General features: G+C 50.8%; 1 long non-coding RNA gene across 1 annotated transcript; it reads right to left on the bottom strand.

The window, feature by feature from the left end:
- Positions 1-249: 249 nt before the first annotated feature.
- On the bottom strand, positions 250-21793 carry LOC311592082. Its single transcript, XR_014777286.1, has 4 exons — positions 21208-21793; positions 18340-19774; positions 1330-1458; positions 250-376 (listed from the first exon to the last, which is right to left on the bottom strand). It is a non-coding gene; the product is annotated as an uncharacterized lncRNA (long non-coding RNA).
- Between the last annotated feature and the right edge of the window lie 1559 nt (positions 21794-23352).

Below are 23352 nucleotides of genomic sequence, written 5' to 3'. Positions count from 1 at the left end.
GGTATGAAGAGCTGCTTTCCCCGTTTCTCGTCTTTTCAAACAGCATCAGGTCGTGGGGACAAGGGCCCCCGGAATCCTCCTCTTTGAGGAACAGGCAAAATATTACAAAGGTCACACGCACAGATTTGAAGCTAGATTCATCTTGGCTCCAATCACGGCTCTGCCCCGTGGGCAAGTGTCCTAATCTCCCTGGGCTTCAGCCTCCCCACCTGGGCACAGTGGAGGATTAGAGGGCCTTACTCACAGGAACGTGGTGACAATGAAACAAACTGATGACTTCAAGGCTCTTAGCATAGCGCCTGGCACATGGGAGCCTGCAACAAATGGCGGCGGTTACTACAATGGTATCAAAAGTGTTTTTCATCACGGTCCTGTTCTTTGAAAATCAGAGTGAATTTAGAGTCAGAGGGACCTGGCTTAGACTCTGGTCCTGTCTCACCTCGCTGTTCTGGCGCCCGCCCATCTGTATTCCCCAGGACTCTCTTTCCTGGTCACTGAGAAAGAGTATCTGCCCGACTGTGTTGTGAGAATTAAAGACCATGAAGGATGGGCAAGAGTTGTAAACGTCAAGGACGCTATAAATGGAGATCAGGAGCCCAGTGTTACTGCCCCCTTTTATCTCTCTGGGACAAACATTGCTTGGTACTCAGGGCTCCCTCCCAAACCCCCAGTCTTCTAGAATCCTTTTGGCATTAGTATTCCCACCCTGTTCAAATCTTTTTTAACTTTTCCTGCCTCTGATGCAATCCTACGTCCCCCAAGGACCCATGTCACTCACTGTATACTCAACGTGCCACTCACTGCCCTGGGGACCCCCCGGCTTTTGTAGTTATAACTCCCCGTCCTGTGCAGCTTGAGGAAGAAGAGCTAGAAGCTAGCCTGGGACTTTGTCCCAGTACCTTTGTACCCAGAACCACCTTCGTCAGCCTCCAAGCCAAGCCCTTGCTCTCAGGAAGATTTAGGTAGCTGCCCTCTTCCTCTCCTCTATTAGCACCCTTTCTGTGTTAGTTGTCACTTCCATTTTATTCTCACTTCACGGTTACAGGAGAAGAAACAACACAGGAATTCATGGCCCATACCTCCCCCTGCCTCTTAGACCTCACTGGAGTGCTGAGAGCTCTGGTGAACAAGGACGCTGTTATTCTCACAACCCCAATTTCCCTAATACTTACTCCAGGACCAGAGACCACCCACAGGGCCCACACCCCCCCACCCTGATTCTTCCTGAAGCCACACCCAAGGTGCCCTGCCTCGGTTGTTCCTGTGCCGGCCCAGCAGAGGCTCAAGCCCTGTCTTCTCTTTGCCTTACTCCTATCTCCTGCCCCCAACCTGGTGCTCCTGCGTGCCAATGGTGGTCCACTCCGCTGGGACACGTGAATAGTGGAATCTTCAGCATCATCACTCATCCTTGGTGCTCTCTGGTCAGCACCCAGATCCTCCATACTTGCAGATGGGCATCTTTCGAGACAGAAAATGGTAAGTAACCGATCAGGCAGAGGCTCCAGGGAAACGCCACAGCATGCACATGTGGCAGCTGATGGCCTGAGTGTAGCTGGACCACCCTAAGCGGGGACCTCTAAGGGATGGGTATTTGAGCAGAGCTTTACTTCCTGTGATACTTTTCATGGAGAGTGTATTTCTATTTACAAAGGGCGTGAGGCACTGGGCCACCAAAGAGACAGGGCACCCAAATCTAGTTGAACTGGCAGGAGCATGGGTTGGGGGTAACTAACAGGAAAACAAATAACAGAAACAGTTGCACTGCCAAATATCCCTGGCAGCCTTGGTGAGGATGAAGAAAGGCCGCCTCCCCAAGTCTCCCACACAGTCCATAGAGAGCCCCACTGAGAAGTCTCCTATGCCAGGCCAGATTTCTGATTACATAACTTAGCCCCAGCAAGGGGCCGGCCACCATGGGAAGTCCTATAGATTCCTGTGTGGGATGATCCTCTGTGTTCCAGGGTGTGTGACGACCCTCCATGCTCCAGGGTGTGTGACGACCCTCCATGCTCCAGGGTGTGTGACGACCCTCCATGCTCCAGGGTGTGTGACGACCCTCCATGCTCCAGGGTGTGTGACGACCCTCCGTGCTCCAGAGTGCAGTGAGTCTGTTTGGAGGCAACAGCTAGACAACGCGCATGTACAGAGATGATAAGTGTGGCTTGCAGGGAGGAAGAGGCACCAGCAACATTCCAAACCTAGGGACCGCGGAAGCGTAGCAAGCATACGTGTGGAGACTAGTGGGGAGACCAGCATGGCGGGCATAGAGCAAGGAGAGTTAGAGTCGGCTGAGGCCAGATGGATGCTCTGTTCATGGCTGACAGGAGGCCAGAAGTCACTGGGGCATCCCTTAGTCAAACAAACAAACAAACAAAAAATGAACTCAAGCTTTGCCTTCCTGGTGATTCTCATGTGAGGACAGCTTAGCCTAGCTCCGAATCTAGAACATTCAGTGGTGTCCTTGGCTTATTTCTGGTCATTAGTAAGCAAGCTGTGGAGCCACAGGGCGAGCAGAAGTTGGGAACAATGCTAAGTCCCACAGTCCTACAGGGTGAGGAATTTCCAGGAAGTGCCCTGAGAAGCCTGGAAAACACCCAGGATTCCAAGATTCAACAAAGCTCCGTCAAGAAGGTGCTGTTGGTTCATAAAAGCAGCAGCCGTGTCCATCAGACACTAAGTCCCCAGGGTAAAATAGTCCCTGCCTGACTAGTTCCTTTTCTGTCTCAAGGACTGCAGGTCACTTCCTGTGGGTTGGCATCTGCTGGGTGCCTAAGCTGAGGGGGATGGATTTTCTTTCCTCTGACAAGCCGTGTGTGTGTGTGTGTGTGTGTGTGTGTGTGTGTGTGTGTGTGTGTGTGTGTAGCCTCTGGCTCTGTGTATGTATCCTGTATCCTGACACGTGATTTATTAGCTCTAATCCCTGTCTGGAGGATGGTAAGTCTCCCCCATAGGAATTCTAGAAGGAGGACATGCTCATCATTATTTCATCAGGACACCACTGTGTATTCTGTGGTCCCTGAGTAGATGTCACATACTCCTCAGATGACTTAGGCTGTAGACAGCCTGGGGCCTTGCTGTCCCCAAAACTGGGCGGTGGGGGGTGAGAGGTGGGGGATGGGCGGGGGAATCCATCGATTCCCATGAATGAATCTGTCTCTGTCCTGATTTCCACACCTCTTCTTTCTGCTTCATGCAAAGCGTGGCCTTCTAGAAACGTGCGGCTGTGGGGACGCTGCACAGAAGGCAACCCGCTTTCCCAACAATGAGAGTGAACGTCTGGAAAGCTGCTGCCTGCAGCCACGCTTTATGCCCTTGAAACTTGTTGTTTTCAGTTTCCCTCCAAAATCATCAGCAACAGAGGCTGCAGGGTGGGGGGGGGTTCGCATTTCACAATTTTTCCTTCTCCCCTTCAGGAAGGCTGACAAGTCCAAGCCTCCTCAAGATCAAAGCCTGACAGGGGCTCTATTTTCTCATCTAGAAATTTCCATCCTTGAGTTGTGAGCAGGAAATGAAACAATGCAACAGAGGTAGCTCCTGAGCCACAGGGAGGACGCTCCTGCATGAGTGGCCGTGCAGCGAGTGTGTGGAAGGACAGACACGGACACTTCCTCCTCTCAGGCTTGGGCCGAGCTGACGTGGAACCATTTTTGGATGTCACTGCTTGATCAGATGAGAGGGTGGAGGCATGGGCTGGCCTGTGTGAGGATCACAGTAGCTCTCTTCTCCCCGGCGAGAACGGATCTGAGCTGCTTCGAGGACTCCTTTTCTCCTCTGCCTGGTGCGGGGCGGTGGAATCAGAGCGCAAAGTTCTCACACTGAGTTTGGCAAGCATCCCTGTTTAGCTCATCAATAGTTGCCTTATAAGAATGATTCCAGGCCTAAGAGGCGTCTTAAGCCTTTTAAGCTCCGAAGCTTAGGGTGGGGTAGGAGGAAGACAGATAAAGAACAGGCCTGAGAGTATTCTCCATGCTGGAGAGTAGATTGTTCGCTTGGGTTAGATTAATCCCCACACTGAAGCCAGTGCAATACCATCCTGAGGAGGGAGAGTGGGAGATAAGAGAAAGCCCCTCGGCAAAGCCCGGCATTGAGCGGTTTGCAGAACAGCAGACCGCAGCCTTTTCTCTGCAGCCTGTGGAGGGCAAATAGAGGGTGAGAGGCAGAGGGACCTGGAGGTAAGGAAAGGAGTGGCGTTCACATGGATGATGCCCAGATGCCCAGACATCCCGTACAGGGGCATGGCACCTCTCCTCCTCAGCGTGGGGACCATTTGCCTGCCTGGTGCACACCACAGGGAGTCACGGCATCAGGCAACACGAAGTCCAAGAGGTGGGTGGCAAGTATTGCTTCCTGTCCCAGGCAGGAGGACCTTCACAGAGGACCTCAGCACTCACCGGAGGAGGCCACCCTGAGTGCATTCCTAGGACCTTGGCTTTCTCGGGGAAGGAGGACTGGGTTGGCATCAGAGATGCCAGCACAGGGCAGGAGGCAGATCAGCTGGAAGCCCACTGAGTGGAATTGGTGAGTCCTCCAACTGGCCTCTGGAGCTCTGAGAGGAGTTGGTGGCTTTAAAAAAAAAAAAACACCCTGGTGGCTGCACAGTCGCCTCAGGAAAGGCTGGAATTCAACCTCTACAGACATGGCCGGGAGAAGCCTTCTGTTGGGAGCAGGACCCCCAGATCCTGTGTGCACAGGAAGGGCTGATAGCTGGGAAGATTCGAGGAGCAGTGGAGTAACCTCAGAACAGGAGGAGGGCAGGCAGCCGGAGAGGCTCTGGCAGGAAAGAAAAAGCTACGGGTGCCCAGTCCTTGCTGCCCCCTCCTCTGTAAGGTTTGATGACTGCTAGGTATGATGTAGACTAAGCCCCAGAGCCAGGGGTGAAGGACACCAGCTGTGGACAATGGCCCCAGAGAGGATACTGGAAAGCACCCTGAAATGCTGTCAAGGTCCCCACTCTCATCCCTGAAGCCAGGAAGGGCCCAGTCTGCTACTGCCGGATGTGGACTTCAGGACACCTTTAGGTTTTGGTATCCGGCTGCCCAATGGTTCCTTCCATTAAGGACCACCTGGATTCTCTATAATCAGTTTTTTGTTTTGTTTTGTTTACCTATTATATGTGTGGAGTAAAGATGGTGGCCGGCCGGCCTATCCAGGACTTGTATGGGTTACATTATAGTGACCTGGTACAAGCAACTAAATGGAGGAAGGTTTGTTCGGACTCACCGTTGGAGGGTATGGTTTCCCACGGCTGTGGGAGCTTGAGGCCACACATATTCCATCTCAGGCAGGAAGCCGAGATGAATGCTGGGGCTCGGCTCAGCTGGCTTCCTCTCTCCAGCCTGGGGCCCCAGCCCATGAGAGGCAGCCCCCCACCCCCATTCAGGGCTTCTTTCTTGCTAGGCTAAGGCTCTCTGGACATGCCTTCACAGACACACCTGCGCTCAGGAGTGGTCAAGCTGCCAGCAGATAGTGACCATCACAGAGACCCAAACTATTTCCCAGAGCTCAGCTTGGAGCAGAACTGGGGGGGCAATGCCAGACAGGTATGGGCTCGTGCAACTAGCCTGGGAGCCTGGGATAGGACCCTATGGTTAAACAGGTTTCAATAGTTCTCCAGATTGCTGAGGCAGAAGCATGTGCCTTACCTTACTCAGCCCCTCTGCTGCTATGCCACAGGTCTCTTCATTTAAAAAAGAATGTATGCCTAAGAAATTATGCGACATTTTAAATTGTATCCAAGCCACAGGGTTTTACAACCAGATAGAGGAAGTTAGGCATGGTGGCACACACCTTTAACTCTAGAACTTGGGAGACAGAAGCAGACAGATTTCTCTGAGTTCTAGGCCAGCCAGGGTGACAGGTCTAGGCCAGACTGGCCCGGCAAAGCAGGGAGTGTGTCTAAGCACACTAGGAAGAAGGCAGCAGATGATTTCAACACGGAAACAACTTGACCCAGATTTGGATGCTAAAGGGCGTTCTTCCCGAGGCATCCACACGGCCCCTCTTTTTAACCAGAGACAGAGACACCCCATTTTTGTGGTCCTTACTGCAGATAATATCAGCTGCAGCAGTAAGCAGTCAGGAATCTGCTAGAAGGAAGAGATGTTGCAGGAGAGCCATTCAAACCAAGGTGCCTGCATGGCACATTTTACAGGAAGACTCTTTCATCCCAAGCTGAGCGAATGTTCCCTAGCTTTGAGTGACCTCTCAGGAAGTGAGGAGTCTGACTGGGGATGAAGATGCAGCAGCCGGATGCGGTTCTGCCCCCAGGATTCCCACTGGGCATTAGAAGACAGTGTGGCAGCTCCCTATTAACTTTAATATATATATAATTTTTTTTTATCACCTGAGCTCATTCTATGTTCCCCTGGCTCCACAGCAGGGGTCCCCATGTGATATCTGCCAGGATCCACCCCCACTTTCAGAGAGTGGGCCTGTATGCTGCCCTCCATTTTTTCAAAGCCTTTTACTGGTCATCAGAGACTCTTGTGGGGTTGGGCTCTGTGAAATCGGGGGCTTCCTCTCTTCTCCCCCTCTGCCTTTTCTGCCTCCTCCACCCCCTCACTTTCTCTTCTCCTTTCTACTGAGTGATCTGTTCAAAGCAAGCCATCTCCTGGAAGTGCCTGCTTGGGACCTGGGCTCCCGTCAGAGCCACAGCAGCTCCCGACAGCCCAGCTCGGGTGTCTGTCACAAGTAACTGCCATGGATTCAGGGGAGCGGATGCTGCTTCTCCTGCTGCTTAGGGCTGCAGGGTTGGGGGCTAGCATAGGCTGGTGGCTGGGGTCACAGTTGGCTGACAGAAAGTGAGTCTTGAGCCAGGCCAGCACACTTGTTCCACTCTTGGCTAGCAAAATGGCCGTGGCCTTAGACTCACTGGTGACCGAGTCTCTTCCTGGCTGGCTGTGCCACCGACTGGTAACAGGGGGCAGCAGACAAGGTCACCAGTCTGAGACTCAAGGTTTGCATCTGCGAAGTGGGGCTAATGACTAGAATACTCTCTCCTCAGGACTGCTGGGATGATGAGATAAAGCGAGCTGTGCATTAGACACCCAGTATGTGGAACAGGCAAAGAGCCGTGCCACAGCCAGCCAGATCCCACTAGACCCTGTGCGGGCACTGGGGTCATAGAGGAGACCCAGACACATGCAGTGTGACTACAGGGGGCCAGAGAAGGGTGAGGAGCCCTAACAAGTACTTGCTGCCACCTTCTAATCCCTATCGCCCACGAGCGGCTGAATGCACCCAGAAGTCTGAGGGCAAGAACCTAAGAAGCACAGTTCCCTCTGTGCAAGGTAACACGGGAGGGCTTGGCTGAGAACAGTGTGACCAGGAGTATTGACACAGTTGGGTGTGCAGTGTGCTGTGTGTGAGTATTGTCACAGTTGGGTGTGCAGTGCGCTGTGTGTGAGTATTGTCACAGTTGGGTGTGCAGTGCGCTGTGTGTGAGTATTGTCACAGTTGGGTGTGCAGTGCACAATGTGTGTATGAGTTTTGTCACACTTGGGTGTGCAGTGCACCATGTGTGAGTTTTGTCACACTTGGGTGTGCAGTGAGCTGTGTGTGAATTTTGTCACACTTGGGTACACACAGTCTAGGCTGTGTGTTCATAGACAGGAAACAGGGATGAACAGCAGAGCCCTATCCATCTTCCACAAAAACCCTGAAAGGGAAGGAAAGGAAGGGTCAGAGTGGACCAGACCAAGGTCCAAGCACATCTCCTGGGAAAACCAATGTCTGTGAGGTGAGCGTTAAGGAAGATAAAGGCTTCATTCAGTGGGTGAAGGATGGCTCATACAGAATTTTACTTGCACATCACCTTCTGGCCTCCAGGAGGGTTGAGGAGTCAGATGGAGAGTGGGAGTAATGGCGGAGAGACACATGCTAATAAGGGGGGGCTGTTCCTGACTTCTCTGGGAGCAGCCTTCAATGCCACTCCTTCACTCCTTCAGGCTGTTTCTGGTTATGGTGGCGGCTACATGCCTTTCTGGATCCAGCTGGCCCTGTGTTACAGTCCCGGGCAGACTTCTCAGTGATTGGCATGCTGACGTGCAGAGCGAAGTGGAATCTCGCCCATGTTAAGACGGCACAGAAGACAGACAAAAGGACATGAAGCCGGAGCCAGAGCACCTTCTCCTCCAGTTCCGGTCACTCATCACACATCTACAGACCCAAGTGAAGAGACAGTGCACTCAGCAGGAAACCAGCCTTCAGAGCCAGGCATGGCAACCCACACCTATAATCCCAGCCCCTTGGTGGCTGGGGCAGAGGGTGAGTGAGTCCAAAGCCAGCTCGGGCTACACATGGAGGCTTTGAAGTCCCTAAAGCAACCAAGGCTGTGGTCACGACGCATCCAGAGTGGCTACACTGTCTGGGCTGACAGGAAGCTACCAGAGTGCTGCTCGGCTTAGAGATCTTCAAGTCTACTAGAGCCAGGGAAGATGGACGGTGTCTTGAGGCACTACCTCAGCAACACTAAGGGGGCCACATTCTAAAGCAGCAGCTCTCAACCTGTGGGTCAAGACCCCTTTGCAGACTGAACATCCCTTTCATGGGGATCACTTAAGACTGTCCCAAACCACAGATATTTATGCTACAATTCATAACATTAGCAAAATTATGGTTATGAAGTAGCAGTGAAAATAATTTTATGCTTGGGGTCACCACAACATGAAGAGCTATAGTAAAAGGCTGCAGCATTAGGAAGATTGAGAACCATTGTCCTAAAGGGACAATAGTTCTGATTTGACAGGCAGCGTGATGCTATTCTTGGTTGTCAACTTGACCACACCTGGAATGAACTAAAACCCAAGCAGCTGGGCTACCTGTGATGGAATTCTCTGAATGAAACAATTCCGAGTGCGAAGACCTAGCTTTAATCTGGATCTTCTGAGGTGGGAAGACTCACCTTTAGCCTGGGCCACCTTCCGATGGCAGCTTATGACCAGGACATGGGATTCTTGCTCTTCTCCTTCCTGTCCTCGCTGTCTCTGCCAAGTTCATTCCTCCACCGGCACAACAGCCCCCTTCTTCAGGATTCTAGTGTACACTGAAGACCAGCTGGGAGACTCCACCTCTTGGGCTTTCTGTTGGTAGACAGCCATTGTTGGATTGGCTAAACCACGGCTTGTAAGCCTCTCTATGGACCCTAATGCTTTCCTTGGGGTGGTGGCCAATCGTCGTTGTGGTCAACTTGACTGAATTTTAGAATCAGCGTGGAGTGTCTGTGAGGCATATTGAGGTGGGAAGACCCACTGTGGGTGTGAGCAGTGGCTTCCCATGCAGGAAGCCTGGGCTGGATTAACAGGAAGAGGAAACTGAGTGTCTGCATCCAGCTCTCTGTTTCCTAATTGTAAACACGCTGTCACTCGCTGTTTTTACATGCTGCCGCCATCACTTTCCCACCACCATGGACTGTGCCTATATAAGCCCCAAATAAAACCTTCTTTAAGGTATACTTCTTCAGGCATTTCGTTTCAGTCTCACTTCCTGACACTGGGCACTGATTCGTCCAAGGCCACACATGCCTTAAGTGATGCAGAACCCAGCTATCCTCACTTGGAACAAGCCAGTGACTCTGATCTCATGTCACTGAGCACTGGATAGACCAACCACACTTTCTGTCAGGCATAGCAGTCTGCCTCTTTGGGAGAGAAAATCCTGCTGAGGGAAAGCTCAGAGAGCAGCCACTTGAGCTTTGATTGTTTCTCTCTGTGCAATCTGCCACTTAGAATCCCTCCTTCAGCAAACTCAGTCCGATGCTATAGGGAAAGTAGAAATCAATTATACCGGAGAGACAGGTAGACGCTAGCTTTGGGGAGGAGCAGTATTGAATTCTGTCAATACAGAGGAGTTTCAGACAAGACATTCAAATAATCACCCTCCTCTCGCAAGTCTGAGCTCTGATCAGGCATGGGCAAAAATAGGGAGACCTAAGATAAGGACAGTAGATGATAGGAACCCCAAGATCAGGACAGTAGATTACAGGAGCCCCAAGATCAGGAGAGTAGGCAGAAGCAGGAGACTGTCTAACGTGTCCCCTTCCTCCTACTCATCGCTGTTGATCTGCCTGGCTCTACGGTTATCTGCACCTGCAGCCCCAGTGTCATTCACCTGCAGCATCTGGGTCTGGAGCAATCTGCAGTGTAAACACTTCAAAGGTACCTCTTCAGAGAACAGCACGGAGAATTGGTTTCATAAGAAGGGACCAGGAGGCGCCCATGTAAAAGGAGACCTGACTCTGGAGGCCTTTGGGATGTGTTGGCTGCAGTGTCAACACAAGGTCCCAAGTAAAGTGAGCTTAGCTAAATATGATTCTGTAGTGCATATTTTAAAGTTGATTTTATTTGGGTTTCTTATGCCTCTACCTCCCTTCCAACCCCTATCTGTCCTAATCCCTTCCAACCCTCCAACACTAGGTGAGAGAAAGAAAGGGAGGGGGAGAGAGCGGAGTAAGGCTCTGTAGTACTTCCTGCTGGCTAGGGATGTGGTTCCTCGGGACAAGTCCACTCGTCATTTCAGGAGATCTCCAACTATTTCTCGTCAAACTGTCATCAGAAACCAGAGGCAGCAGCGGGGAGCAGCAGCTGCCTCCTTCTTCTTTCTTGGAGCTACCCCCTCCAATCGCTCCCTGCTCTGGTATTTATACCCTCTTAGAGTACTCAGATTTAAACTATCTGCAGCTGGCAAAGATCACATCCCTGCCAGAGCATGGGGCAATCCTACTTAATAGCTGTGGACAGCCCCGTGCACCCGGGATCAAAACAAAAACATGTCCACATAACATAACTGAGCTCTTAAAGAAACCCAAACTTCCACTACACGATTCCTTCCTGGAAAACAAACAAGGAATGTGCGCCTTGGGTTCTGTTATGATCTGATCTGTTAGGTGCTCGAGATAAGGGGTGGGTAAAGACATCCGGTTCATGAGAAGACCCCCGAAGATGACAAATGACACATGTGCAGGCTGCAGGCTGTTGATGCTTTCTCTTCTGTCAGCAGGGCAGGATCTCTACTGATCAGGCCGTCACTCTCAGGAAATGCCTCACCTTGCGCCTTCACATACGTTCCCTGATCCAAACCTCCTCAAAGTGTTGACCAGTGAGGCCAGACCACTGCGCTAGTGTCTGAATTAGGGTTTCTATTGCTGTGATCACACAACATGACTAAAAGCAACCTGAGGAGGATAGGGTTATTCTGTCTTAGGGCTTGTGGCTCATCATCCAGGGAACCCAGAGTGGGAACCATCCTGGCTCCTCCAGGCAGACCCAGGATGCAGGAACTGAAAGAAAGACTACACAAGAGTATGGCTGGCTCAGCCTGCTTTCTTCCATCATCCAGGACCGCACACCCAGAGGTGACCCTGCTGCCCCACGGTGGGATGAGCTTGCCCACATTGATCATCAGTAAAGAAAAGGTACCACAGGCTAACCCACTGGCCAATTTTCTCATCTGAGGATCCCTCTTCCAAAGTGGCTTTCACCCGAGTCAAGTTGCTACAAAAACTAGCCATGACAATTGACCTCTTGTCAGCCTGACAGACAAGTATGTTATTGTTTAACAATAACCTTTTCTCTCTTATCTCCAAGATCTTGTGTTAATATCAAATATCACAATACAAGAGAACTAGCCAACAGGGGCCCCATGACCCAAGCCCTGAGCCCCTTGGCTCCGATGTTCCTGCCTACAGTGATCGGGATGGGGTTCAGGAGGAGGGTCGGCCTGTGTAAGCTCCCAAAGGACTATGAGCAGTGGAAATGTGGGAGGCATCTCTAGATGTTAAGAATCAGGCACAGAGGCCAGTGTGGCTGTAATCTCAACACTCGGGCGGCAGAGGCTGATGATCTCTATGAGTTCGAGGTCAGCCTGGCCTACAAAGAGAGTCCAGAATAGCCAAGGCGACACAGAGAAACCCTGTCTTGAAAAACCAAAAAATAAAAATAAAACAAAATAAAGGATCAGGCACAGTGGCCCAGACCTCCAGTCAGATCAGCCTAAGTGACACAATGGAACACCTTCCCTCCCCCCCACCCCTGTGCCACAATAGACAACTGGCTTCCATAGTCCTACCTACTGATGTGTCCGTTATTCATTGGCTGCAGCTGACCTTCCAGTTGACTGGACTATGAAGATCAGCATCTGAATAGACTCAGAATTCAAGGACCTGTCTTCTCCAGAGGCTGCTGCTCTCTTTCCTTCCTTCCTTCCTTCCTTCCTTCCTTCCTTCGTCCTTTCCTTTGGTGAGATGGCCTAAAGTGTTCCTTTTCTTTTCTTTTAAACTTTTTATTGGTTCTCTGTGAATTTCGCATCATGCACCCCAATCCCACTCATCTCCCCCTCCCCTCATACCTGCCCTCCACCCTCACAACTTTCCCCTAACAAAAACAAAATTCCGTGGAAGCTGTGGTGTGTCCCAGTGTGTCCCACAGTGCACCTTTTTGACAATACTTCTTTGCTCGCAAATGTTCATTGCAATGACTCGCTGGGCATGAGGGGTTGACATGGGCGGGGGGGGGGGGGCAGAGGAGAGAGCACACGCTACCAGGATCAGATTAGCAGGGCCTCTTGGGTCACATGAGTCCATCTGAACTTTGTCCTGCAGGCAGTGTGGCAACACTGGTGAGATTCAGGGAGCAGTGACACACACCAGGCAGCCCTCTTAGGCAACAGTTTACCCATCAATATGAAGCAGAGCGTCAAGGCTGAAAAGCTGCAGGCAGCTGCACGGCTCCAGGCACAGGTGAGGGAGGCCTCAGCCACAGGCCCGGAACTGAAGTGGGGCTGAGAAGACTGAGGTGGGAGCTGTTTGACAGGTGCACAAGCAGCTGGCTAGTTCCTTTGCACCCTCTTCACACTCTCAGTGGGCAGGTAAGGGACAACGTAAACTCCAGGGACACAGAACTACTCAGAAGACAAAACTGTCCCTCGCCAGGCAAGTTGACAAGCAGGGACAGAAGAGCTGCAGGGCACAGAGTACAGTCACACCCATGATCAATACGCAACAGTCCATGAACTCTCTGGTCACAGGACTATGGAGAGAGAACAGACTGTGTGCCTTGACAGGGCTTTGCACTTCCGGGTCATGCCAGCCCTAATAACAGCACTGTCTCAATGGGTCAAACGAACTGCACTTTACAGTTAGGATCCCTGAGGTCTAAGGAAGTCACTCATTTCCTAAAGGGTACAGAGATGCTCCAAGAAAATTATTCCCAATTCATGGGCCAAGTTTCATTCAGAGTCACACTGTCCTGTCTTCTCAAACTCGGGGACCTGGTCATTGGTTCCACATATAGGGCAGTGACAGCTAAAGGCCTGGGGTCTATACCGCCTCCCGAGCACAGTTCCAAACCCTTTGGAGGCTATAGATGGGCCTGAGCTGACCATCCATTCAGCAACTGCCAGGCTCTTTGGGAAATAACCGGGGACTCTCTTGGAAAGAGGCGCTGATAGCTATGCCTGTCCCCGTGCACTCTTGCTGCATAGTGAGGGGCTTTACCCACAGAGCGGTCCTACAGCGTGCACGGAGACACGAGGCTACCCAGGGAGAGGTTCCTGTTAGGCCTCGCGCTGACGTTTCAGGCATTCTCATGGTGCATTTAAGGAAAGGGTCACTTGGCAAGCACAGCTCAGCTGTTGGTGAGCTGCCCACGAATGGCGTGGACCTGAAGTCCATATCCTGCCCACGGATGGCGTGGACCTGAAGCCCACATCCAAGGCAGTGGACAGCCAGCCTTCTTCCCACACCTTTTATTTTTCACATATAGGGGCAAATGTGCCTGTTCATTACTGTACCTAGTTGTCAACCTTTAGTATTGCTCGTTCATTTGAAGTGTCTTCTGAGCAATCTTTATTCTGACCAACTAGGCTCTTGGTGTGTGACCTGAGGCAGCAACATTGGATCCCACTTCCTCTCCTGGCTTGCTGGGTGGTGAACCCAGACACAGTAGCCTGGGAAGATCCTGCTGTAGACACTGGAGGGTGGGCTGCCTTCTTGCTCTCAGAGGAGTCCAACACCTTAACTTTGCCCACCCTAACTCGTGCACTTGCAGTTTTATAAGGCATGTCCTACTGTCCCCCGTGTCACAGACAAGGAAACTGAAACTCAAAAACTAGGGCTGTGAGTGAGGTCTTCTCATCACCAGCCATACACTCAAAGCCGGTACTAGACACACACTCCAACACAACCAACAACAACAACAACAACCGCCGACAACAAACAACAACAACAGCAACCACCAACAACAAAAGGCATTGATGAAGATAATCACCCAGGTGACAATCAGTGTCACTTTACATAAAGGTCTGTGGTTAGAGTGCATGGTGAGCATGAGGATTCATGGCAGCCATGATGGGTGGTAACCATTGTCCCCACCATCCTTCCAACATGTCTTCCTCCTCTAGTTACCAGGGACTTTGGCAAGGTACCAGTTTCGTTACTGCCTGTGGATCTGTCTGCTAGGTTTCCACAGAGATGGTCTCTGCTGTGTCTTAGGATGTACAGTGCCAATATTTTCAAAGCCTCTTCACTCTGAAAGAAGAGATCTCTGTTTCATGGGAAGATAGTATCCAGTGCACAGTGATTTAAGTGAGTAGAGGAACGGGCACTCGGTGAGAGGCGCTACACAGCTGGACAGCACCTGTCTCCACTCTGCCTGACTCGGCTTTGTAAAATTTCCATTGGCTGCTGTGCCGACTTGGAGAACAATGCATGTTTTGCATGAGAAATTACAGGTAAGCCAGATGTGGCGATGGATGTGTAATCTCAGTGCGTGGGAAACTGAGTTAGGAGGATCAGGAGATCAAAGACAAGGCTACAAAGGGTGTTTAAGGCCAACCCAGGCAACTTGGTGAGACACTTGTCTCAAAACAAAAGGTCAAAAGAGAGCTAGGGTTCTTACCTGAAATAGGTGGGATCTCAGGTTCAGCCCCCAGTCCCACAAAGGAAACGAAAAATTTAAAGTAGAAAAGGAATGCAAGGCAAAGTAATAAAAAATTAAGTATCTGTTGTGTTTCAGGCAATTTTGCAAATGTCATATTGCTCATTTAAGCATAAAATTTATTTAAGACAGACTCAGAAAGATGGATAATTTGTCCAAAATAACTCAATCAGCCAATGGCTGTCTGACACCAGCCAGGCTGATGCCAACACAACACACAGCCAGCATTCAAATGTACTTTGGGAAGCCAGCAATTCCAGGGAGTGTCTGGAGAGAGAGAGAAACTCAGAGATCTCTTCTTTCAAAGTGAAGAGGCCTTGAAAATATTGGCACACTGTATTCAGAAAATCAGGAAGTCTAGACACCCAAATCTCTGGATCCCTCCCTCTTCCAGGTTTTCCATTTCATGGGAGGGACAGAGTTTTCCATGTGCTAAACATATGCAAAATTTTACTAAAAATGTTTAATAAATCAAAGATGCGCCAAGAATAAGAAGCACCCCACAGCCCAGGTGATGGCTGTTTGTGAAACTGCAGATCCAAGGATGCGGGCTGTGTTTTCACAGAACTGGCTGATGGGATGAGAGCAATCAGGGGAGAAACACGCTCTCTGCCTTAGACAACCATCTGAGCAGAGGAAATTTAAAATTCAAGAGGGACATTGAAGTTCCACTGGAAGATTAAAGAAAAGGCACAAGTACAAATGGGTAGATTGATTAGCGGGGGGAAGCTACAGTGTGGGTGGGAGGAGCTACGGTGTGGGTGGGAGGAGCTACGGTGTGGGTGGGAGGAGCTACGGTGTGGGTGGGGGGAGCTACGGTGTGGGTGGGGGGAGCTACGGTGTGGGTGGGGGGAGCTACGGTGTGGGTGGGGGGAGCTTCGGTGTGCGGGGAGCTACGGTGTGGGTGGGGGGAGCTACGGTGTGGGTGGGCGGAGCTACGGTGTAGGTGGGCGGAGCTACGGTGTGGGTGCGGGGAGCTATGGTGTGGGTGCGGGGAGCTACGGTGTGGGTGGGGGGAGCTACAGTGTGGGTGCGGGGAGCTACGGTGTGGGAGGAGCTACAGTGTGGGTGGGGGGAGCTTCGGTGTGCGGGGAGCTACAGTGTGTACTTCAGACTGGGATGAGCTGTGCTGGGGACTTCCATATGTCCCCAAAGCTCCCCGTGCAGTGAAGTCAGTGACTTCAAGCTACAGTCCCTGTGGCCACGTGGTGCACCCCACAGTTCGGAGCTCATGGCCTAGCTATGAACTTTGGCCAAGAGATGGCTTCTGTCTTCTGACCAATCACGGCTACACACTGCTAGCCCGCGCATCGTCTGCCCATCTACTTATCTATGCCTGTGTACATGCATCCATCTATTTACCACCACTTACCCATCCTTTCATTCACGCATCCGTCCCTATTTACGTCTATCCACCCACGGTCATTTATCCAGCCAGCCACAAGCCCCGCTCACTTGCCTGTTATCCCACTTATCCATCCATTTACCCCTCTGTCATCTTTTCATCCATCTCCCCAGCCCTCTATGCCTGCATCTCTTCATCCCTCTGGCCATCCACCTGCCTATAAATCCTCTATTTGCTCATCACACATCCATTCATCATTCAGCCATTTCCCTACCTCAACCACTGATCCATCTACGTATCTCCCAGCTGACATTTATCAGTGGCTGCTTTACAGCCCTAAGTGGGAGGAGAATGAATCGATGAGGAGAAGGGCACATCGTGTGACTAGGCACAAAGCAAGGCCGGTGAGGCTGGAAGAGGCCAGATCGAGCAGGGCCTTGGCAGAAGGCGGGGCTTATTTGCAGTTCGGAAAAAGATACTGAAGAGATTTATGTAGGGCTATGACATTAATACTATTGGGTTTTTATAGGCTGGAAAGAATTCAACAGCAAACAGGAGTGAAAGCAGGCTGAGCGATCTGAGGGCTGCTGCAATGAGGCGTCAGTAGGTGGTATCCACTTGGATAAACGTGAGTTAACAGGGAGGAAAGGGCTGGGGAGCTGGGGAAGCTTCCTGGAGGTAGAAACGTGCCTATGCCTCGGGTGGGGGAGGAGAGCAAAGAAAAGGATCCTAAGTGACTTCCAAGTTTGCAACCTTAAAGTCCATGTGTGTGGTGGTAATACTCCTGAAAATAGCAAGCTTGGAAGGGGCAAAGTCACCCTTCTCATTTTCTCGATGCCACTGCTTGAGCACCTACTATGTGCTGGGAATCTAAACTCTCCTTTGAGAAGAAGAGAATAGCTGTCACAGGTCCATCCAGCCTCCCGGTTCCGCCCACAGCAGAACACACTTCCTCCGGCCATGCTGAAGCATCACCAGGAATTCGGGGCTCTCAGCGTCTTTGAATTTTCACATTGTGTGCATCTAACCCAGATTTGTGCCTATCAGATCTTGAGTCTCCTTAAAGATCAAAATTAACCAGTAATTGCACATGGAGGCAGAGAGCCACTTCTCCCTATAAATCTGGCTTTTTTACAGGGTGAACCATGACAGATGATCAGATGTCCCCTTTTCCATGGAGAATTCATGGCCAGAGCACCACAGAACAAGCATTTGCACAACAGCATTCTAGCTTTCTCTTGGGTGTTGATTAACCCACTAAACACTGTCCTCTGACCATGCCTGTAACTTCAGCCATCTCTGAATGGACCATACAGTGACTAAGAATGCTTATTTTAAAACCCTACTGTCTTAGTCAAGGTTTCTATTGATGTGATGAAACCAAAGACAGGTTGGGAAGGGAAAGGTTTATTCGGCCTACACTTCCGTCACTTCCACATCATAGTCCATCATTGAAGGAAGCCAGAAGAGAAACCCAAACATGGAAGGGGCCTGGAGGCAGGAGCTGATGCAGAGGCCATGGAGGAGTGCTGCTTACTGGCTTGCTGCCACCTAGGACCACCAGCCCAGGCATGGAACCACGAACAAGTGCTGGGTCCTCTATCAGCAACTAATTAAGAAAACTCCTTACAGCTGTCTCTCAGAGAGTCTTTTCTCAAATAAGGTTTCATCCCTTTAGATAACTCTAGTTTGTGTGTCAAGTTGACACAAGACCAGCCAGCACAACTGACTCCTTGTCAGTTTGACACACAAACACATCACTATTAAGCCACACCTTTCCTGTCTTGTTTATCCCCAAGAACTCACATTATAAATAACTTTAAAAGCTCCACATTCTTTACAAACTCAAACACATTAAAATTTCAGTGTCTTTAAAATATCCAATCTCTAAAAATTTAAAGTCTCTTTTAGAAGTTCCAAGTCTTTCAGCTGTAGGCGCCTATAGAAATCAAAATTAAATTAAATACCTTCTTCAAGAGAGAATAACCAGGGTACAGTCATAATCTGAACCAAGAAAAACTAAAATCTAATGGTTTCGTTAGAGATACCTTAATGCCCAATTACCTGGAATTCACTCACGATTTGAGCTCCTCCAAGGAGCTTGAGTCACGTCTCCAGCTCTGCCCTCTGCAGTACACACGGCTGATCTTCTCGGCTGCAGCTGGGTCCACTCCCTGCTGCTGCTGTTCTTGGTGGTCATCCATGGTACTGGCATCTCCAAAAACTGCTAGGTCCCTTGCTGCAATGGGCTGCCCTTTCACCAGGAGCATCACATAGGCTCTCTTCCTGGTGCAAGCCTCAACTTCTTTGCGTGACCCCTTCCGTCCTGGGTCTTCAACTGCCACTGCGACTGTACCTTCACCAGTGGCCTCTCTTGGCCTCTCACAGTGCCAAGCCTCAGCTGCTCTCCATGACCCCTTCATGCCTTCAAAACCTCAGCGGCTCTTACACTACCAAGTTCAGCTACTGAGACAGGGTAGGACCTCGGCTATTCTGGACACAGCTTGTGTGTGCTGACCCTGAGGAGGAAACACTTCCCAGATCTCACCTCAGTGGTGCTGGTTTCCTCTTAGTCAGCACTGACTTCTCAGCTCCAGCTGAGCGGCATCAGTTTCCCAGTAGCACAAAGGTTCCACTGCACTGGAGCTGGCCGCTTGTTGCTCACGGCTGACTCTTCAGCCCCCGCCGACCGTATGGACAGAACCTCAGCCAGGCCTCCACCATCCACACTGCTCTCAGCATTCTTATTGTCCAAGCTCCCACAAAACACCACACTGAGCTCACAGCACTCGATGGCTTTTCCTGCCCAGAGTTCCAAAGTCCTTCCACAATCCTCCCCAAAACACAGCCAGGTCTGTCACAGTAATACCCCACTACATCGCTTGGTTCCAACTTCTGTCTTAGTGTTTATTGCTGTGAGGAAACACCATGATCAAAAACAGGTTGGTGAGCAAAGAGTTTATTTGGCCTACACTTCCATATCATAGTCCGTTATTGAAGGAAGCAAGGACAGGAATTCAAACGTGGCTGAAACCCGGAGGCAGGAGCTAATGCAGAGGCCACAGAGTGGTGCTCCTCATGGCTTGCTCAGACTGCTTTCCTGTAGAACCCAGGACCATTAGCCTAGGGGTAAAACCACCCACAATGGGCTGGTCCCTCCATCAGTGGCTAATTAAGAAAATGTCCCACAGGTGGATCGTATACAGGCATTTCCCAAATAAGGTTCTCTCCTTTCAGATAACTCTAGCTTGTGTGTCAGGTTGACATAGGACCAGACATCATGCCACCTGAGGCGTCGGGACTTCCCTGCCAGGGCACCTGTCCTCAGGGATGCAGAACTGATGTCAGGAGGATGCAGAAGTGATGTCCAGATCCCAGTGTGAGAGGGAGGATGCTATGAGATGTCACCAGATCCTTCTTCAACAATGAGACACCCTGTCCTCCAGAGCCAGGAGATGGGTGGCTGGGATTCAGCTGAGTTCCGCACTGGGAGGTACCACTAGAAGGTGACACAGGGTCTCAGTCCTGCCATGATTTAGCTCATAGCCAGTGGGGAAACATCCAAGCTCCAAGGCCCTGACTCATTAGTTCACAGTAGGACAATTCTGAAGGGCGTCTTGGCTCCAGAACTTTCTGGAGAATAAGCCTCTGCTGTGACTGCTGCAACCCAACTCCTCCCCAGTGTGTGTAGATCCTAAAAGCATCACCCTAACACACTTATGCACCTAAGTCTCAGCATCTCCATCTCCAGGGTACCTAAGACCACAGTGATGCTCCTGCCCCAAGGGTATGTTTCTTCAAAAAACTGTGGGGACTGTCCACCTCAACAAGCAATAGTAAGAGGGAAATCTGGGTGCTGATAAAGTGCTCATGGGGAAAACAGCCCAACACCCAAGAGTCTGTGCAGTGCCAAAAGATTTGTCTGGAAACCAGAAGGCTTGGAACTCTGCCTTGTCTCAAGCTACATGACCTTCAGTAAATTGCTTAGCCTCTCTGTGCCTCACTTAACTGAAAACAACGCACCAAAGTCTTTTGCATGGGAGTTAGAAAGGCTTCCATGGGCTTGTAAATGTCCCTGTGAAGATGCCCAATAAATGCTGGTGGCTTCTAGTGCTCTGGGAACACCAGAGAACACAGAGTGTAACAAATCTAAAAATACTAACTGGCTAGGATCCTTGAGTGGAGAAAAGTTAGCGGCCCCTGCCCTTCCCAGGTGAGGCCTCCTGGAAGTTGATGGAGGGGACTGACTGGAAGCTACAAGAACGAGGAGGTGATGAGAACAGTGAGAAAGACTTGTGCCGCCACACCTAAGCTCTTACTGGGGAAAGCATGAAGCATCTGCTACCGGCCACTGGGTAAGAGTCTTCGGGAGATGGTCCCTGCCTTCCTTCTTTCCTACAGTACTGCCCAGCCCTAAGCTAGAGGCTCAGTAAATGCTTATAGGTGGAGTGGTTAAGTGAGCTTCCAAAGCCCACCCCCCTGCTGTGGTCCTGAGAAATAAAGGTACATGCCTCCTTCTGAGGAAAGCCATGTCACAACAGTCAGGGCCGGTCCCATCCCCTACAGGGCACTGTGCGTTGTCTGTGTATCTTGTTCTCCTACAGCAGCACTGGGCAAGCTGTGGCCCTATTGTTTGCACAGCTGCACGGAGCATAACCATGCTCCTGGCATCCACCTGGCCTATGGCTGCATTTGTGACTCTGGTGGGACCTAGAAGTCGCTATAGAAACTCTGTAGCCAGAAACAACCTGAAATAGTTAGATTCTCTCCGGACTGCCCAGAAAAGTTACCAGTTAAGAATGGGGGCCTTCTCCAAAAGGTGGCCATCCATCCCACAGGAAGTCTTGATATCACGTGCTCTGCCAGGCTCTACTCTTCCAGTCCCTCCCTTTACTAAGTAGCTGCCCTCGGTCCCACCATGCCCCTGCGCACCTCTCAATAATGCCATGAAGAGGAGACTGCGGTTCCGTTTTGCAGGCCGGTAAACTGAAGCTCTGATAAAGTAGATGATTGATTGGCCCCCAAGTTCCATGATAGGTGTGGCCAAGAGGCTTGAAAGTAGATGGTTGGTTCCAAATTACATGGAAGGTGGGGCCCAGTGGATGGAAAACAGATGATTGGCCCCCAGTTTCATGGTAGGTGTGGCCAAGAGGCTGGCCCCCAGGTCTGTTCTGAGTCCAGGCTGTCGTCTCTCCACACTCAAGTCTTAGTGGGAAGAACACTGTGGCTTTGAAGACAGTGAGCAAACATGAGTCAAGTCCACTCCGTCCCAACATGTGACTTCACTTAACAAGAGTCCCGGGAACATCGAACAGGACCGGTCCCGGGCAGGACTCTGTGAGTGTGCCTTTCCTGAGGGCAGAAGGAGCAGCTAGCTCACTGGGAACCAGCTTTCCCAGGCTTGTCGCCCCGGACAGGGCTCCATTCAGAGGTGTGTAACCCAACACGTGAGAACCTGGCACACAGAGTGCCCAGAACACGGACTATCGGACGACACCTGAGACCTCCGCCCCAGAGCACCAAGGGCTCTCTGTTCAGATGAGAAACCCGGGGCTCTCACGTGGTTCTGCTTCAACTCCCAGCTAAGCACAGATCACATGATAAACCTTTTGTCCTGGGGAACTAAAAGGATTAAGTGTCTTCCAGAGAATTCTCTCTAGGAAAGTAGTGTAGAAATGTATTCGATTCACATTATCATGACAATAAAATTTTGTGGAAATAAGAGACAGCATGCTGGAGGCTCTGGTTATTACAAAAAATGAATCACCCACCCCACCCCACCCTTAACTAAGAAAGGAAAGATTGCCAGATAGAGAAAGAAATCTGGATTTCAAACATGAACAGCAAACCAACCCTGACCACTTCCTTTTGACCCAGGAAGAGAAGCTTCTGGCCTGTTTTCTAACAATCTCTCCACTGAGTGAGATTCTCTAGGATATGAGTCAGGAGAGTGAAACCCGGGGATGCCGAATCTGGTGGGTCAGAGCGGCCACTCTACCCCTCACTGTCTGCAGAGCTCCAGCCTTAAACCCAGAAAGCTGAAGACATCTCCTGTGACCTCTGACCTTTCTCTGTGATCACATACAGCCAGTAACACCCTCAGAACACCCCAGTGACCCCATGAATGGCCACACCTCCCTGTCTCCTCAGACTGCCCATCTGTGCCACTTCCATGCCGTCACCTCGCTCTCCACCTTAATGCTTACCACTGACTGAAGTTAACTAATTGACTTTTCCAACCTCAACCTGCTCCTTAAGAATGAATCGCGTGGGCTGGGGTGTGTGCAGTAGGTAAAGCGTCCTGAATATGGATCCAGGCACAGCAGCACACACCTGCAACCTCGGCATGGAGAGATGGAGATGGAAACAGCCTATACACTTGCTGGCCAGCCAGTCTGGCTGAAATGGCGGGCTCGGGTTTAATGACATGAAAATGACATGAAGCATTTTAAAGGAAGACACTAGGTGCTTGCTTCTCTCTCTCTCTCTCTCTCTCTCTCTCTCTCTCTCTCTCTCTCTCTCTCTCTCACACACACACACACACACACACACACCCATGCGTGCACACAAAGCCGATGGCCACCCTCTGATTCCTGAACCTCCAGTACCAGCTCACAGTAGACCACCATGAGTATTTTAAGGCGACTACTGTATTCTTGAACAAGTAGAGCTGTGCTGAGCAGTTCATAAACATTTCTGCTTTGTCACACCCAGTTTGCTTTTCATGTGGAACTGCCTTTACTGTCTAAGACATCTCTCCAGGAGACACTCAACTGCTGCTTCGTGGAAGTGACTGTCTACCTCTCCACATCCTGCCGAGTGTCCAACTATCTTGGGAGCTCACTGGTCATCCAACAGAATGCCCATCCTCATGAACAGTCCATCTAAAGGGGTAGAGAGGGAACAAATATTGATGAAAGAGTAATTCAGGTACCTCATGAGGGCCTCGTGAAGAATCTGCAGAGCAAAGCCCATCTGGTGAGTGGCTTGGACTTCAGGCTTCTGGACGGGGCCTGTGGGGTTCACCGTGGTGAGTAACTGGCTTCCAGAGGGAGGTGCAGCCGCTATCTGGGCAGT

Source organism: Acomys minous (assembly GCF_964271855.1).
Source record: "Acomys minous genome assembly, chromosome: 2".
NCBI classification, from domain to species: domain Eukaryota; kingdom Metazoa; phylum Chordata; class Mammalia; order Rodentia; family Muridae; genus Acomys; species Acomys minous.
Note: the sequence above shows the minus strand (reverse complement) of the source record. Positions and strands in the feature narration are given on the sequence as shown.